Source organism: Nuphar pumila, chromosome 6 (genome assembly GCF_984573655.1).
Source record: "Nuphar pumila chromosome 6, dmNupPumi1.hap1.1, whole genome shotgun sequence".
NCBI lineage: Eukaryota > Viridiplantae > Streptophyta > Magnoliopsida > Nymphaeales > Nymphaeaceae > Nuphar > Nuphar pumila.
In genome coordinates, this window is record NC_143254.1 from 130,350,370 (window position 1) to 130,368,436 (window position 18,067).

An 18,067-nucleotide genomic window follows, 5' to 3' on the forward strand; every position below is an offset into this window, starting at 1 on the left:
TATGCTCCTCGGCTTTGCACTTTGCACTTTGCATTTTGCACTTGTGTTCTGTTTTATGATAAATCTGACATTTTCTTTTAGGGGGGTGATTTCTCGTCACCGTGCTGCCTTACTCTTGGGGCTAATTCTTCTTCTATGTTCAATAAAATTTTACTTCCTTTCAAAGCAAAAATCCTTTTTCAGAGCAGCTGGACTAGCAAAAAGGGGAGGGCAGATTTGATCTCAGATTGTGCCATCGGCCCTTGCAACAATTACGTTCTAAAACCCTAGATCTTGTTTTTTGATTTGTAACCCAAAGAAACTGCACCTGGCACGAAGACCTGGTGCATGCCAGCAAGAAATTATGAAAACTGTAGTGATCATTGTGCACACTGCTGCCATGGATATCAGGACACATTTTTGTCGGCACTATGGATAGGCCTAACCCGATGCGTGTTAAGTTGTCATGCAATTATTCATTGTCACCATACAAAATTCTTTAGGTGAGGCATGCAAAGATTAAGATTTGGACTCTCTCTCTCTCTTTGTTCCTCGTCCTTTCCCTGTATCACATTATGTCTCTGAGGTTTTTTCTTCTACAAAATCTTTTGGTATTCCGCCAAACGCGGTCTCCTACATTAGTCCAGCTCAGGGTCAGCAACATCCTAGTCCACAACCCCTGGGTGTCACGGTTGTCGATGCAGCTAAGTTGCTGGATATCTCTCTCTCATCTTCACAGCTGCAAGCGATAGCTGTTGATATGGATTCTACGATTTCAGCTATTTCTGCGATTATTGGGGACTCTCTCTGCAACTTTGGTGGAGCAGATTGCGTGCAGTTGGGCATTTTCGATGGTCACTTGAGGTCGTCTGTCAGTGCTGGTGGTCAGCGAAGAAGAAGGAGGCATTCGTTAATTGTTTCGGCTACCGATGCTAGGTCCCCACGAAGGTCATCTCGATGCCACCAACCACGGGTTTTTCCAGATTTTTTTTCATGAAGACTGATTATTGGAATGTTAGGGGCTTAAATTGTCCCACTAAACGCATGTTTCTGGCTAATTGGGTTAGGGAGCAAAAGCCTGACTTTCTTGCTTTATGTGAAACTAAAATGGAGGTCATCTCGCTCGTGGTCGTTTCTAGCATCTGGTAGGGAGCTGACTATTTCTATAAGCCAACGGTAAATCATGCAGGAGGTATCCTTATCTTGGGAAAACAGTCTTTAAATTTATCACAGCTGGATGTGGGTCTTTTCTCTTTGTATGTTGCTTTCAATTTGCATGCAGTTGATAGAAGAGTAGTGGTTTCTATTGTTTATGGACCTAATCTTGCCGCCATGAGGCCCGCTTTTTGGGATGATTTGGAAAGGGTTGTCGTTTCCAGCGCGGATTGTCACCTTCTTATGGGGGATTTCAATTGTTTGTTATCTATCCATGGCTCTAATAACCTCGTAATTCCTAATCTCTCTATAAGAGGTTTCCAATACTTTGTTCACCGTCATTTTCTCTACCCTATTCCTTTAACCGGAGAGCGCTTCTCTTGGTCGAATATGCGGTCTCGTCCATGCTGTAGGGTCCTTGATAGGGTATTTGTCACACCTAATTTATTGGACCTCATTCTCGACGTTAAGTGTATGTTGTTTGCTCCCTCTATCTCGGATCATGGGCAGATCATCACTCATTGGGGGGATGACTTTCAACCCACTAGGAGCTTTGCGTTTGAAGAATGGTAGTTTCAGGAGCCAGATTTTCTCACGGTTATTACTAATTCTTGGAACAAAATTGTTGATGAGCATTGGGCCACGCTATGTGTTCAAAATAAGCTTTCTCGTCTAGCTAAGGATATCAAATCTTTGCTTCATAGTCCTAAGGTGGAGAAATTTCAGCAAATAGCCGCATGGGATCAAGAGATTTCTGAGTTGTATCAGTCTATGTCTTCTCCTGACTCTCTTTCTGATTTGCAACTTCTCAATCTTCAGGCCAGGTCCTTAGAATTAACTATGCTCTTGAAAAACTGGAGGATCAAAGAGGAAATTCGTTGGAAGCAAAGGTCTAGGGTGAAATGGCTTGCGGCTGGTGATGACAACACTAATTTTTTTCACTCATATGCTTCACATTGTCATAGGAGGAAGGTTGTTTCTTCTATCTCCATTGAGGGTGTTTCTTATCTCAATCAACACGTTAATCCGACAGTCTCGCTATACTTTAAGGACTTATATTCTGCTTCGTTAACTGCAGAGGGTGTCTTTGGTAATATCCTAGTTGGCTCAATTCAGCCAGAGCAAGCCAGATCTATGCAAAGAAGGTTCTCTGAAGATGAGATTTTTTCGGCCATTAAGGATCTGTCGGGTTGGAAAGCGCCTGACATTGACGGGTTTCATGTCGACTTTTTTAGAATCTTTTGGGACTGTGTTAAATCAGACGTGGTGAGTATGTTTGATGAGTTTCATCGTAACTCCAGACTGCCTTATCATTTGCATGTTCCTATTATTTCGCTCATTTCGAAAGATGATGAGGCCAATGATATTTCTCGATTCCGACCAATCTCAGTTATGAGTGCTTTCTATCAGATGTTTGCCAAAGTTTTGGCGAATAGAATGAAATCGGTGGCTAACCAGATTTTTTCAGACTCTCAGTTCGCCTTTATCCGTAATAAGAGGGTCCAACACTCGTTCATCATGGCGTCCGAGGTGGTCCATTCCTTGCAGCATAGCGGTCAACCTTACTTTGTCCTTAAATTAGACTTTCATAAAGCTTTTCACTTTGTGCATTGGCCATTCTTATTTCAAATGTTAGCAAATTTCGGTATTGGTCATCGTTTTTCTGGTTGGGTGAGAGAACTGGTCTCAAATGCTCAGGCCATGTTAAATATCAATGGTATTAGAGGAGACCAGTTCAAGCTAGGGCGGGGTTTGCAGCAAGGGTGCCCCCTATCACCTTTGTTGTTCAATGAGGTTGTTGAGGGTCTTGTGGTCTTGCTTAAGCGGGCTGTTGTATCGGGTTTCATTGATCCTTTGCAGGTTTTCGACGTTCCGGGTCATATTCTTACTTATGCTGATGATATGATCATTTTTTGTCGTGCAAATGTTCAACAGATGCTTAGGTTCAAGCTTATCATTCAGTTCTTTCTCTCCATGTCTGGGCATTCTCTAAATGAGACCAAATGCTCTATTACCATGTTCAATGTTAATGCCAATATGCTTGCAGCTGAAAAGAGAATTTTTAATTGCACTACTTCTGACTTGCCTATTATGTACCTTGGCTTGCCGTTACAAGTGAAGCCCCTCTCTTCAGTGGCTTGGGCTCCGACACTTCAAAAAGTGAAGCGCAAATTGCTTTCGTGGCAATCGTCTTATCTCTCTAGCGATGAACGTCTAACCTTAGTCAGACATGTTCTTTCAACTATTCTAGAATTTTTCATGTCTCTGTTTGTGATGCCTATGGGAGTAGAGAAGCAGTTGACGCGCTTGCTGGCAGGCTTTCTATGGTCTGGGTGTAAATTCAAAGGTAAGCGTCACTTGATTGGTTGGCGTTCGGTGGTACTACCTCGACGTATGGGTGGTTTAGGCATTCTAGTGCCCAGACTGCGAAACATTGTTCTTGTCACCAAGCAATGTTGGTTGGCCCAACAACCGAATAACCCTTGTGCTAGTTTTCTTCTTGCTAAATATGGGGATTCAACTCTTATTCCGGTTCGTCTGAGAACCCGAGTTTGGCGCTCTCGCACTTGCGTAAATCGTGGTTGAGGGCTTTAGCCTGCTTTAGAGACCATTTTGAGGTCTCCGAAAATTTTGGTGAGTGGTTGCAGTGGGCGTTGGCACCAAGCGGAGAGTTTCTCACCAAAAAAGTCTATAGATCGTTGCTACCGCCAGGGGTTGATTGGTTGTCCGAGGATGTGCTTTGGGCGAAGGGTCCTTCCCCCCGTTCTCGAGTCTTAACTTGGTTAATTTTGCACGATAGGATCCAGACCCAAAGTAATTTAAAGAAGTGGGGCATTCAACTCTCGAGTTGGTGCGTGCATTGTCAAGCTGCAGAAGAATCTACGTTTCACTTGTTTTGGTCTTGCCCAATATTTATGGAAATCTTTAGCAGGACCTGGAGGCATCCAGAAGTATTTGTTAAGGAGGAGTCCTTTGCGCTAGATCTGATCTTGGGGCCGGTTTGTATTAGGCGCAATAAGAGGTGGAGGTTCATCTGGCGGACATGGTTGCTTACTTCTTGGTGGTTTGTTTGGATGGCGCGAAACGATGTTCATTTTCGTCATATTCGAGTTAACATTCAAAACATGGTGCATAAAATCATGGTAGATGTTTATGCGATCTTGCGTATGCATCTTAGTGATCTTCCACTCCCTCCTACTGATGCTATCTATCTTTTGTCGCAATCTGGGCAAGCGGCTCCGACGTGAGCCCATTTTATGGGTCTAATGTTCTTTTCTCTTGTGCTTTCTTTATTTGTTTTGGCTTTTGTTCTTGTTCATTTCATGGGTTCAACATTTTGTTGATCTTCATGAGTGGTAATGTTGAATTACTTTCGTCTCTCTCTCTCTCATATATATATTATCTTGCCACGAGTCCACAGAACTTGGAGTGGCAAGCATGAGATCCAACTCTAAGTGGGCCAAGTTAAAAAAATTGTGGTTGCATCTTATGGATTCAACCATGTAGTAGGGAAGCAAATCCAGTGTTTTGAGAAGAACACTTATATAAGTGTTCTGTCAAACATGGCTGCCCCTGTTAAAGAGGGGACCTCAGCGTATTGCCCCCTCTTAAAAGGTAGAACACTTACATAAGTGTTCGGTCAGAACACACAACCACGGCTACAGTAGACAACAAGTTAAAAAAAATAAACACGTGTCTGATGCTGTCAAATCGCTGCAATTTCACTCAGCGTTTACAACCACAAACCCCACCCCTCAATAAGTGTATGGATGACACAATGACCAACACACATAAAAGCATCAGCAAGCAATGAGCAAAAGCCAATGCTGAATTGCGCATCCGAGATAAGCTGCAGTTTCTCCAAGAAATGGAGGAAGCCTTACGGAGACAAAAATCAAAGAGTCGTTGGCTGCAAGAAAGAGACAACAAACACTACAAGAAAAATGCTACATATCGACCAAAATTTGCGACGAATTTTTTTCGTCGCTAATTTACGACAGATTAGCGAGAAAAAACTATTTGTCGCTAACGTTTGAAATATTTGCAAAATTAGCGATGGCAATATCTCCGTCGCTAAAGTCGTCGCTAATTAGCGAGGGATTAGCGACAATATTTTTCGTCACCAAAACACTACAAAAAAATGTTAATTAGCGACAGAATTAGCGAGGGAATTTTTCCATCCCTAATTTGTCGCTAATTAGCGACAGATTAGGGATGAAAAAATTCTCTTGCTAATTCCGTCGCTAATTTTCGCCTCACCTGAGGCGCGAAATTTTTTTCCCCTTCGTTCAAAAATTTTCCTCCCTTTGTTTTTCCCTCCTGTTTGATTTAAACCATCCCCACTTGAGGCGCTTCTCAGGACGCCAAAAGCCCTGCTGACGACGCAGACAAAGAGTTGATCCCCACCTATGGAGAAGTCGCATATGGAGCCGTCGTGGCTTCGCCGGAGTCGAGACGTCAAGCGAGCGACGAAGAGGAGGCTGTTGTTGGGGAGCCACTGGAGCCTGCCAGAGTCGAAGAGAGTGGCGACGAAGAGGAGGCTGCTGTTGGGGAGCCACTGAAGCCTGCCGGAGTCACCGACGGACTAGCCGAGGGTCTCGTAGTAGAAATCTGATTGCTTCCCGGTGTGGTTGTCCCACACCCCTATGTCGTATTCGTTGCTTCTCCCCCTGAAGCTCGCAAAAATCCGTGCGGAGTCGCAGCTGAAGCTGAGCGCCCCCACCGTGAAGCTCTTCGGCTGGTTCTCGTGGCAGATCTGGAACTTGAAGATGAACTCCCCTCAGAACGCGCCTCCGCCGCAAAGCTCTTCGGCTGGTTCTCGTGGCAGACCTGGAACTTGAAGAGGAGCTCCCCTCGGATCCGCGCGGAGTCGCAGCCTGCCAGAACGCGCCGGTTCTGTGCAAAAAAATTTGCTCCTTGCCGGAGAACGCACCGGCAGCGAACAAAAAAATATACATTTTTTTTTTAACATAACAACGGATTAGCGACGGATATTAACCATCGCTAATTTAAAATAGCGAAGGACTCGCGATGGATCATATCCATCGCAAATTAGCGACGGAATAAGCGGCGGATAAGTTTTGGCATGACTCAGCGTCAAAAAATTTGCGATGAAAGTTTTTCGTCGCTAAACAGTTTAGCGATGGATTAGCGTCGGATTAGCGACAAATTTAGGTTGTCGCTAATCCACAGGTTTCTTGTAGTGAAATCAAAATATTTTCAGGCACTTTTTAAAAGGAATGTGATGCATAATAAAATCACCATGCCAGTGAAGGATAGAGAGGAGGTTCTTACTGAATAGGAAGAGTTGAAGGCTTAAGCGTTGTCGTTCTATTCAGTTTTTTTTACTAGTGAAGCAATCAGTTCTCCATTCAGTAGAAGAGAGCTTCCTTGACTTTCAACACGAGAACCACGCATAGCAAAGAGAAGTGTGGGATATGGAAATTAAAAAGCGGTCTTCCATTGGATGGGGACAGCGCCCCGGGACCCGAGGGTTCCCTGGTGAGTTCTTCCATTCTTACTGCATATTGTCAGAAAAGACTCATGTGCCACGGTTGGGGGGTTCTTTACAATAGGCAAACTCCTCCGAAGATTAAAGTGCACAAATATTGGTCTTATACCAAAGTGTGAAGGAGTGGAGCAAATGGGCCAATTCCGTCCAATTAGTTTAACTTTATTAATAAAGTAATCACTAAGTTCATTGTGAAAAGGATGTTCCCCATGTTTGGAACGAATAATCAATGGGAACCAGCGAGAAGCAGACATATACAAGGATGGGAATGGGCGTGTGGGACAAGCTCTCCACCCCCGCTCCTTATCAAAATTCTTCCTTCCATCTTCATGACGGAGAGAACTTTGGACCTCCAACCCTGCCCCACAGGTAAAATTCTCTTTCCCGTTCCCACCCTCCTCCCTGCCCTAACAGTTCATCACTCCTCAATATATTCTTAAACACTGAAAAGCCATGCATGTGAGCTAGCCTACCAGTAGGAACGTGTATTCTAGTCTTTACAACTGCTATTGGTTAGGAACTTGGGTTAGAATATATATGTAAAGGATTTAAATGTTATTTTATAAAATATTAAGGGTATATTAATAAATTTAATAAGTTCACCCGTGTGGGTCTAGGCGGGGGGGGGGGGAGAATAGGTCTACCCCCACCTTTATCTATGCACGGCTTTTGATTTTCACCTTCATCCTTGGTCTGTTCCCTGTTCCATGTCTTTCATCCCTACCCCCAAATGAGGTGGGTTTGAACGGATCCCGGTCAACTGTCATTCCTATATACAAGAAAGCATTTTGTTGGCACATGAGATTGTGGACTGAGATGGTGCATGGCAAAAAGAAATTTGTCATGATCAAGACAAACTTAACAAAGGCATGCCACAATGTTGAATGAGATTTTTTGGAGGAAATAATGGCATTTTTTGGGTTGTCTAATTTATGGAGAGAAAGGGTGGTGTCTTGTGTGCGTGCTTCCTCCTTTGTTGTTATCATCGTTGGTGAACCCAACTCCCAATTCTGGAGTAGCAGGGGACTATCCCACTACAAGAAACATGTGGATTAGCGACGACCTAAATCCATCGCTAAACAGTTTAGCGACGGATTAGCGTCGGATTAGAGACAAATAGCTTTCATCGCGATTTTTTCGACGCTAAGTAGCGACAAAACTTATCTGTCGCTAATCTGCGATGGATTAGCGACGGAAATGATCCATCGTGAGTCTGTCACTATTTTAAATTAGCGATGGATAATATCCGTCGCGAGTCCTTCGCTATTTTAAATTAGCGACGAATAATATCTGTCACTAATTCGTCGCTAAATTTTAAAAAAAATTAAAAAATTTTTTTGCTCGCTACCGGGAGGTATTCCGGCAGCAATAAGCCGGACTTGGAGCGATTCGTCGGCGGCGACGAAGGAGGAGGACGACCCACCACCGGATCCCAGCAAGCTGTACTCCTTCGACCCCAAGATCTCCGATTGGGTCTCGCAGAGGTCGGAATGGATCGATCTCGTTGTTGACGGCCATGACGGAGACGAGGCCGGTGTCGGGGCGGATGGCATCGCGGAGGCGGTCAAGGTCGAGGAGGTCGTCAGAGCCGATGGGGAGGTAAGTAGCGTGGAAGCGACCTGCTCCCTGGCGCGCTCGACCGCCTCGTCCGACTCCCATCCGTAGAGGTGAGTGCGGGAATGGGGGTTGCCGAAACGGCCAGTGAAGAAGGACAGCATCGCGTCCAGCACCCGTGGGTCCACCGGCGACGTCGTCTGCATGTCCAGGTACAACGGCCGTGTGATCATCGCAAAATTTTTCCTCTCTTGTGATTTCTCTCTCTTCTTTCTTTTTTCCTTTTCTAACCTCTATTTTCCTCCTTTTTGAAGGGAGGAGAATAAAAGAAAGAAAAGAAAGAGAGAAGAGAAAAGAGGAAAGAAAGAAAAAGAGAAGATGAACTCTTTTGCGCGGTCTCACTTGACCTTGATTTGAAAATATTTAGCAAATAACTCGCCTCCGTTTTGAAAATTTGCGGGAAAAAGATGGAGAGACGGGATTCGCTCATCGGTACGAGGTTCGACTGTTCCTGGCGCCTTTACCAGGGGTAATCGAACCAAGGATCGAATCTATGCCTTTTGCTTTGCCTAAATATCATCTAAGAATTTATTCTAACTCTAAAAGATCTAAATGCACAAAGAATCATGCTTATGCAATGCAAAGATGTATGCTCTTTTTGAAAGACATTTTGAAAATTTCCAAGTTATTCTGAAATAAACTTGGTAAAAGGATGAAAAAATGGTTGAATCTAACTTAGAACTTGAAATAGATCAGAGGAGTTCTAAGTTTTTGAAGTAAATCAGGATTTGGAAGAATAAATGAGAAAGGATGACTTGAAGTTTTGAAATGAAAGGAAATGAAATTTCAAAGTCAAAATGGACTTTGAATTTGAATTTGAATTTAGGAAAGGAAATGAATATTTGAGTTTGAATCTAGATTTTGAAATTGGAAATCTTAAATTTAGAATGGATCTGAGAAATCTAAATGGTGTAGAAAAAGAATTCCAGATATGATCTGTAAGTGGATTTAGATTTGAAATCTGGAAATGGAATTGGATCTTAAAATGGAAAAATAGATATGGACTTTAGGAAATTCAGATGAGATTTGAAAAGGGAATTGGATTTGAAATTTAGACTTTGGAATGGAATTGGATCTTAAAAATAAATTTGGATTTTGGAATCTGAGATCCAAAGTGAAATTGGATTCTGGATCCTAAGATGGAAATTGGATCTGAAGTCTAAGATCCAAATGTAGAATTGGACTCTAGATCCTGAATTGGATTTGGATCTGGAGTATGAGATCCAATGTAAAATTGGATTCTGGATCCTAAAATGGAATTGGATCTGAAGTCTAATGTGGAGTTGGACTCTGGCTCTAAGATGAATTTGGATCTGAAGTCTGAGATCCAAAATGGAAGTTGAGTTCTGGATCCTAAAATAGATTTGGATTTTGAGATCCAATGTGGAGTTGGACTCTGGATCTAAGATGGATTTGGATCTGAAGTCTGAGATCCAAAAGTGGAATTGGACTCTGGATCCTAAAGAGAAATTGGATCTAAAGTCTGAGATCCAATATGAGTGTTGAATCCTGGATCCTAAAGAGGAATTGGATCTGAAGCCTGAGATCTAATATGAGTGTTGAATCCTGCATCCTAAAATGGATTTTGGAGTTAAATTCAGAAGATGAATCAAGAACTTCCAAGTTTAATTTGAAAAATGAATTTTAAAATTTGAATATTTGAATATACAAATGAATTTCAAAGTCAAATTAGACCTTGGATTTGAAATTTAGAAGACGAATCAAAAATCTCAAAATTAAATTGAACTTGGAGATTGGATTGGAGTTTTGAATGAATTTTGGAATGTCAAAGTCAGATTTGATTTTTGAAATCTGATTTGAATCTGAATATGAAATCTCAAAGTTAAATTGAACTTTGAGATTAAAAATAGAATTTTGAAAAAATGAAAGGATGAATCGGATTTGATAAGGATTGAAGATAGATTGAGGGAGATATTTACATTTACTTGGAGTTTTTGAAAAATGAATTTTGAAAGTATGATTTAATTTTATCCTAAATGATGAATGAATTTGAAGAATTTGAAATTGGATTTTGAAAAGCTATTCTATTCTTTAAATGAATTAAAACAAGATTGAAGATATAATACATCCTTGACTATGGTCATTGAATGTATTATATAATAATCTATATTTAAATTCAGGTAAAGAATAAAATACATTTGGTACTTTCATAGAATTTAAAATGAAATTAACTCTCAATATACCCTGACTGTGGCCATTGGTATATATTTTGAGTTAATTTTAAGTTAAATTCTGATAAAAGGAGAAAATATTTAAGGAAATATGATGAATTTTGAAAATGGATCCAGTGTGGATCCAGTGTTATTTCATAAAAGATAAAAATCCTAAGTTTTGTCCACACCCTGACTATGGCCATTGATGTGGATCATCAACTTAGGGTTGGTTTACCTCTTACGAAATGGTGCACGTGCCATTCGTGTTTCACCAATGTGAGAATTTAATAAATAAAGAAAAAATGTATGAAGAACAAGTAATTCAATGATATTCACAATGCTCATTCATTCTACTTAAAGCAGAAAATGTAAATTTTCATTCAAATCTAGCTATTACAATTGAATTGAAATCATACTCCTGAACTAAGAAGGAAAAAGTAATTTCTATCTAATTCCTGCAAAACAATGTTAGCATAAGATAGATGGAAGGTATTATGCCAAATGAAAATGTTTATATACATGGAGGAATAGAATATATATACCTAAAGGCATGATTCAGACCTAATGAGAAATACGCATGCATTAGGTTGACAAGAAGGGAAGATGTGTGTAGGATGTGGATGCAGCAATATTTGCAGGAGATAATGGACAAAGGGGATTATGGGTATGGCCTATGCATATAATAAGTGAAGTGGTAAATATATTATTGAGATGGTAACGTGCACAGGTGCTGATGGAATGGATGAAGAGGGCAGGAGTAGGTGATTTGAAAAATACCTGCAGCTATGGCTTAACATTCTGCCACTGGATGCCCAGAAATCCCTATATGGTTCTTTGCCACCTACAAGAACCATATCATACACAAAATTTTGATAGGAAATTGATTTTCAGTGAAAGAGGTCTTAGATGTTGGTATGGAGGGCTATGAATTACAATCAGTGAGACAGTTGGACACAGCCACCGTGGGAGGGGGAATGGCTATAGGCAGCACTTGCGACAACAGCAAGGTGTATGGAGTGTGACACCACAGAACTTTGCAAGTTCTTTGTTGACTGGCTTTCTAATTGTCTTCCATTTAGCTGCTGGTGAGCTGGTAATCTTTGATGTAGATGACAAAGTCACACTAACTAGTTTAGATATCAACTCATTGTTTGCTTGTGATGAAGACTGTGAGGTGGCATTCGGAACAGTGTGTTCCAAATGGCACATCTTTATGCATTTATATACCTCAGATTTCTTCATGCAAAGTCTTTTGGTGAAAAGGGTGAAGCCACAGTATTGGCAGCTAAAGCAGTGCCATTATTGTAACTTCTTCCCTAAAGGACTTGTTGTAAGTAGGTTGATGAGGTTTCCCAACAACCATGCTTCAGGAGTTGGAACATTCCTCCCTTACTTGCAGAATTTACTGCTTTGGATGTTCAGGAAGATAGCACAACAACTTTAGAAAAAAGAAAAGACAATTAATTATAATTGGAAGGCCTTTAGATCAATTTGATTAAGACATCATCCGTGTCACCAACAATTTTCTCATCCTCCATCGATGAAGACAGGTTCTGTATTGAATCTGATTGATAAGGTCATCATCTAGGGGATGGGTTCAAAAGAGAATTCTGGGGAATATCTACTGGCTATAACCAGGGATGGCTACTGAACTGGACATGATGAGGATATACATGTTAATGAGGGAAACAATATTTCAGAAATAAACAATATAGCTAGATCAACAAAATACTAAAATAAAATGGTGATAATGTAAAAAAAATAAAAAAATAAAAAAGGCTGCTGAAGGCTCAAAATACAGAATACTCAAAAGCATCTATAGCTAAGAAAAAAAAATGTACAGAGGGCTAGGCTTAGTAAGATGTAGTGATGGTCTTAAATATAATTTCTAATGGGCTAAATGAATGAAACAGAGGTGGGAATTTAAGCAAAACAAGGATTTAATAAGCTGGATTCACAATACAAATATAGCAACTAATATGATCAGATGCTATGTATATTTCCTTAAAAGAAATAAAATGGAAAATATCAGAAGAGTTAAGGAGTAACCTGGCTCTTAATAAATCATTTTCATTGGCCTGAGATAAAATGATCCCATTACGTCACATAAGTGTATTGCGCTACAGTCACCTGCAACATCAGTTGGGGCGACCTCACGGCACCAAGTACTCCAACAAAAACTATCTCAACCCATACATACGCAGACTCAGCTCAACCTTGGAAGGACCATACAGGTAATAGCTTTGTACCTGACCAAGCTGGAAAGCTCAATAAATCGATGATCATTCAATCCGGAGATCTGTGAATGATCAATACTCAGATTGTCATCAACTGTCAGGAATAGCCTGTAAATAACTAATTATCAGTAGTGAGGTCCTCAAATCGCGAAAATCCAATCATCGGGAGCAACCAGGAAATAATTCCCTTTGGTAAGAGAAAAGGACACCGCAAAATCAGATCATTCTTTACAGATAATTAATCGGACAGGATGATTCAAGTTTGTTCTAATAAAGAAACAGAGTAAAACCAAATCAGAATTCTTCTATATATAAAAAAAAATTCACTCACTGGAGGCTAAATGATTGCTTCAGGCACTCTAGTAATCATTTTGATAAGCAGTCGATCAATCGATATTGGAGAAAAGCTAATCAACGTTCAGATATTACCTTGATTGCTGACAAACCTGTGATTGACCCAGGGCTTTAAACGAGTAAATGGGGAAAAACAACGATTAATCCTAGAACTCACGCAGGTCTGGTTTTAAACATTGAGCTAGGATTCAGACGATGACTTGCCATTGTTCCGGCCACCGGCGGTCAAATAATTACCCACCAAAAATCGAATTACGATCAATCGATACTCAGCTAATCAATTGGATTCAAATTTTAGCAATATTCTGACATATCAGAATTAATCCAGCAACATAGTTAATGCCGAACAGTAGAGAAAGAAAGAAAGAAAAAAAGAAAAAGAAAAAAAACAAATGCCATGAGATGAAATAAGACAGGAAATTACAATGAAGATCAAAATGTAATGACTAGTAAAACTGGAAATCAAATTTCAAGATATATCGTGAACAAGAAATTAGAATTTCATAGAAGAAAAAAAAATAAAAATAAAATAAAAATGAAAGTATAGATCGGGAACCAGCAGAAGAATAGGGTGGGGTCAAATGAAGAACAGAGGATTAGACTTATAAGCATAACTAGCATGAACAACAGATTAACAAAATAAATGAGGCATAAAATTGTTGGATCAGGACCATTTTATGGTAGCATAAGGATGGAGCTGGTGTTGCACAAGCAATTCAACGTCACCGGGAATGCCGTAATGAAATAATAATAAAAAAAACTCTCAAGGGAAATAAAAAGCAGAAGGAATTTGCAATCGAAACATAGTAAGATGTTGGAATCAAAGAGTTCCTGTTGATGTTACTCTGTATGAGCCAAAATTGTTATATGCAATCCGACACCATACGTGAGATTTGCCATTAAACTATGTAAAAAGGAAAAAGAAAAAGAAAAAGAAAAAGGAAGAAAACGAAGGAGAATGAAGATGAATTCTTGCCTTGTTTCTCGTTCTGGATCTTCAAAGCTGGAAGAAAGAGAAGACCAATAGGGATCGGATTGTGCCTTCGTTGCCAAGATTTAACCTAGGAGGACTGGAATCAGTTTGAGCTCCCTTAGTTGAGGCAGACGAGCACCAGGAAAAGAGGGAAGGAGAAATGTGATTCTGCTGGAACTCTAGAGTTGGAAGTCAATCAGATCGGGCTTCAATAGATCACTTAGAGCTTCCGCGGCAAGATCGATTTCTGCTGCTTTTGCTGGTAGCTGGAAGTCCTTTGATCCCTCAAAGGAGAAGATCCAGGGGAAGGAAGGAAAGGGAAAATCGAGAAGAAGAAGCTGTGGTAGGGTGAAGACGGGGGTTGTGAAGAGGGAAATGAGAAGGGCTCATGGGGAGGCAGAAGACGGATCCTTTTAGGGTTCCCCTATGCGATTCCTTTATAGGGGAAGAGGAGGTTTGAGAAGAAGGTTGTTAGAGATGGATGGAGGAGGAAGATGGGTCCGATGGTCGAGATGGAGAGAGATGAGGGCTGTAGATGGAGGTCGCACATGGGGGGGGGGGGGGGGGAGGTCGGCCATGGAGGAAACCCTCTTCCCTCAAAGAGGCGCTGCCCTCTCCTCTTCTACGAAGGAAAGCCCTAAGCCCTTATTTTACGAAAAGGGGGCCCTTTCAAAAAGATTTTCAAAAAAAGTGTTTCTCTTAAATGAGGTTTTTAGTAAAAGATGATTTTAAAAGCTAAACTCATTCGTTTTTCTCGTAAATTTTCCAATTTTCTTTATATATATATATATATTTTGTGTTATTTTTCTATTTTTTTGTGTTTTTAGAATAAAATCCTAAAGTTTTACGAGAAACCAAAGATTTAATTTTTTTTTTGTGTTTTTGCAAAAATATTTACAAAAGGAACTTTTCTGAGAATTTAAAAACTATTTTGAGAAAATTTCTTCAGAAATGGGTTTTGATCCGGATTTTGAGGAAATATGGATTTAAAGTGCTGGATTCGGATCCGGAGTTGATTTTGAATATATCAATATGAATTTTAATTCAGAGAATCTGAAGAAATGACTTCATTTTCTCAGGAAACGGGGTTAGGGGCAAAAAGGGTTATTTTTACAAAACTTTGAAAAATTTGGGGTGTTCACAGGCCGCCCCGTGATCCTTACGCCCTTCATCGAGATTCCTCCGCCCTCCTCTGCTGCGTCGGAGTTGGGCGACGACAGTCGCGACGGTCGACATCGTCCGGTGAGCCTTACTGCGGCGAGCATGAGGCTCAGCTTCATCGACCAGTGGGAGCACGAGGCTCGGTTTAAATCGAGCATCAATTTAAATTTTGAACGGGGGAGAGAGGGGAAATTTCGCGCCTTAGGTGGGACGGTTTAAATAAAAAATTAGCGACGGATTTAGCGAGAGAATTTTTCCGTCGCTAATCCGTCGCTAATTAGCGATAGAAAAATTCCCTCGCTAATTTCCTACAGTTTTGCAGTGAAATTTTTTTGTCGTCGATCTGTCGATAATTAGCGACGAATTTGAGACAGAAGTTATACCGTCGCTAATTTCAAAAATATTTCAAAGATTGGTGACAGATAATGTTCTCTCGCTAAGTCCATCGCTAATTTGCGACGGAAAAAATCCATCGCAAAAATCCGTCGCAAATAAGGGTTTTTCTTGTAGTGTCCCCTACCTCATTTTGCATTTTGCAGGTGATGGAGAGGCTCACTCAATACTAGACTGGGTAGAGGAGAAAAAGGATGTCACACCTGTCTTGGTGAAAGAATTTACTTCCCATTCACTATTTGCTTACAACGCATTGTTCCTTCTGGGGGACCGAAGGCAGACGATCAATAACTTCCTAGAGATCATGGACAAGTTCGAGAAGAAATCAGGTCTCACAGTAAAAAGATCCAAAACAATAGTAGTCACCTTCAATATTCCAACCTAGCACAGACAAGCAATTAGCAGCAAATGCGAGTGGCAACTGGCCGAGTTACCCCTCCAGTATCTAGGCCTTCTACTCTTCACAGGTATGCTAGAAAATCCTTCGGTTTAAAGCTACTGGATAAATTCAGAGCAAAATTGGAAAACGTGGAACGGGAGGTTCCTATCATTACTGCAAGAATTGTCCTACTTAAGACCGTGCTCCTGTCGTTCCCATTGTACTGAATGCAATGTTTCAAGATTCCCATAGAGGTGATAAAGGAAATGGGAAAAATAACAAGAAACTTCCTATGGGTTGACGCTGAAAGTGGGAGGCACTACCTGCAAGAATGACAGCAACAGAGAAAACCTGCTTTCTCTTTCACGTATTTTGTGAGTCCAGGAATAGTTAAATAATAATATGGTAACCAAATGTTACCCAATTTACAAGACTAAAAATAATACTTAAGTTACCGCTACAAACTAATAAACGTTAATTGTGTTTCCTGCCTGCATGATAACTCATAGCTATTTTGAAGAGGTAGTTAAAACAATAGCTACATTAGAGTGATCGACCAACACAATCTGAGGGGTCGATCAGGATAACTGTGATAACTCCAAGATTTATCCTGGCGGATTATCATTTGGAGTTATCGATTCTGGTGCTTATCTTATCATTACCATCTGATAAAGTGGGATGATGTATGTAGGCCGAAATCAGGACTGGCTTGTTGGCATCCGCATTCAGGCACTATCATCTTAGTTCCATTGGATATCTTTCCCCAATCCTCGTATTGTTGGCAGCAGCATTCAGGCAGCTAAGAAATATATTTTCCTTTCTAACAATGAATGACAGCTTCTCTTTCCCTCTCTTTGTTACTATGGGTAAAAAGAATATCCAAACATCATGGTGAGAAAGTGCCATGCTCTTACAACTAGGCTGCAGTTTTTCTCACCACTTTCCTCTTTTCACGTGAGAATCCCCTCATATATACCTTCTTCCACATGAAAAGCCTTTCATAAGAAAGCTGAGATGGCCGGAGTTTTTTAGAAACCTGTGGCCTTTCCTCCGAAAGAAGTTACCAGGTACATTTGAAACACCGAAGGACCTGACCCATTCTCTTCCACTTGCCTTGCATATGGTACTTTTATCCTCGATATGTATACTAGGGACCAAATTCGGATCCAATTAACTCATATTTTCATCAGATCAAAATTTTACAGGTTAACCAATTTTGAATCTTTTCAGACCCAGATCGGATTATTTGGATATTGTCTAATCTAAGTCAGATTTGGATGGATAAAAGTTCACATTGAATCTGATTTTTACATGTATCAGATTCAGTTGGCTGCAAATTTTGTATGAGATTTTTAGAAAATGTTCACTTTATCTGGAAAATCTCAGGAAGAAAATAAACTTATGGTTTAAAATATAAAATTTAAGAGATATAACAAAAAAATGTGACAAATGGAAAAAGACATTATTAAGATATTTCACAAATAAAATTGAAACTTTCATGATAGTTGTAATATATCCATCTAAATGAAAATATTCTTAATAAACTTTAAGATATTGTTTGTTACTATGTTGTAATGTAAGGTTGAGAAAATGAGCATTGTAGTTCTTACTTCTCGAACTGCTTGAGTTTAGCCTGATATGAGCTCAACTTTAGCATGTTATTACTAAGTAGAGCGAGCCTTAAACCTTTTCCTCTTATGTTTGTGATCCAAGCTGATTTGAAAGTGAGTGACCAGTCTTTTTGCAGAAGATGGAGGGAGAGAGGAAATGTAAGAGAAGTATTCACTGTCGATACTGAGGTGCTCACCTTTATCACTACTCACTGGTGATAAGTCATCGCCACCATCCTTTACAGCAGTCAAGAGAGTCCCCAACATAACTGGGCATGTCAAGCTTAGGGGAGTCAACGGGTCGGGTTTACCTGGATCTGACCGAAACCAAGCCCTATAGGGTCCGGGTATTGTAACAAATAATAAAACTCAATTATGACTTGGGTCTGGATTCAAAGGTCCGATTAATACATGGATCCAGATATAGTTTGTGAAATTTTATACCAGACTCGGGCCCGACCCGAGTTCCCAGAAATTTTCAATGTAAAAATGATAAAAATAATATTTTACCGGGTCTTGTTTATAT